Below are 1614 nucleotides of genomic sequence, written 5' to 3'. Positions count from 1 at the left end.
TACTTGCAAGCATGAATAGAATCATATCCTAGTCCTAGGTCACGTAATTTCCTCTTGACTTCATAAAAAGAACTAAGTATGCATGCACCAGTTGGAAAGGCATCTTTTAACAAATCTAGTAACATATCAAAGGATTTGTTACTCCAATTATTGAGAACCTTAATATGCATCAACCTCACTAAGAAGTTCAATGAGGAAAATTTTGTACAACTATGGTACAACGGGTTATGTGCTTCATCCATCAACTCCTAAAAAATGTTTGAAGTATCTTTTTGTTCGATGTTCTTAGGCATTTCATCTCCAAAGTCTTCTTCATCTTCATCATATGCCTCTTCTCTCATCGGTCCTTGCAAATCATTTAAAAGATTGAACAACTCATCATCATCATTGTGTGCAGTAAGTTCTTCCCTTAATCCATCATCCGCTGAAGGAGCTAAAGGAGTCCTGACTCTTTGAAGTTGAGCTAAATTTATCGGTTCTCCATGATAAATTCATTGACTATATGAAGAAGATATTCTACTAGCAAATAAGTGTCGTTCTACTTCATCTAATGTCTAAGACATTGAATTCCGACGACTTTTACACGGGCATATCGTTTTCCCCTCTCCATTTACATGACACTTTACCACTTCCATGAATTGTATAACTCCGTCAAAGTACTCTCTCAAAAATCTATCTCTAAGCTTAATCAATTATTCATCGTTGAACCAAATGAATAAAGCATGTCTAAGTTTTGGCTATATAAAGGAGATATTCCTTTATCTCTAAGTTTTGGCCTTTATGATGAGAACAAGAGAGCACTACATTTCTAGTGTTCCTTCTTACTTTACAGAAGGATCGGTCTGCATCAAGCATGTGACAAGAACATTAGTAAGGAAAAAAGGGTCAAATATTTACGATTGTGAATCTTTACTAATAAAATCTAAATAAATAAAACTAAAAGGTCAAATGTTTTCCATTTTCTAATTTTTTTTTTTCAAGGTTTTCATTTTTACTCACAATCTTTTTAATCAATCAAACAAAACAACTCTTTACTAGAGTTTTTTTAGATGATATGATAACAAATTTACCTTTACCTATCAACTTAAATTTTTTGGGTCAATCGATAATTTAACACTAGCAAGTAAAAAGTGTGAAATTTAGTTAATTTGCTTTAAACATCCTTAACAATTCAATTTTAAACCTTAAAGCATATTATATCCATAAAAAGAAAAGATTAAATTTCAATATTAACAAATGAATCTCATGTACAAAATTAAAATCAAAATACATAAATAATTCATCTTTCATTATATCCATCCAAATACAAACCAAAGATAGAATAAAAGTTTCATTCATAAACAAATGTATATCCTAATTCAAATCTGAAACAGAACCCTTTATTAGAATAATAACACAAACACAACCTACAAATAACATTTATTAGAAAAAAAAAGCAAAAAGAAGAAGAACCAACCAGTGCGTGCGATAGTAGTATGCTATGACGTGCAGAGGCAGCGTGTGTTGGCGTTTGGTGTTGGAGTGGTGGCCGTTTGTGTAAAAAAAAATGGAGGGGGAAAGAGAAAATAATAGGGAAAGAGGGGGCCGAATCGGTAGTGGGGACAAAAAGGAAAG

This window comes from Benincasa hispida, unplaced genomic scaffold (assembly GCF_009727055.1).
Source record: "Benincasa hispida cultivar B227 unplaced genomic scaffold, ASM972705v1 Contig207, whole genome shotgun sequence".
Classification (NCBI taxonomy): domain Eukaryota; kingdom Viridiplantae; phylum Streptophyta; class Magnoliopsida; order Cucurbitales; family Cucurbitaceae; genus Benincasa; species Benincasa hispida.
Note: the sequence above shows the minus strand (reverse complement) of the source record.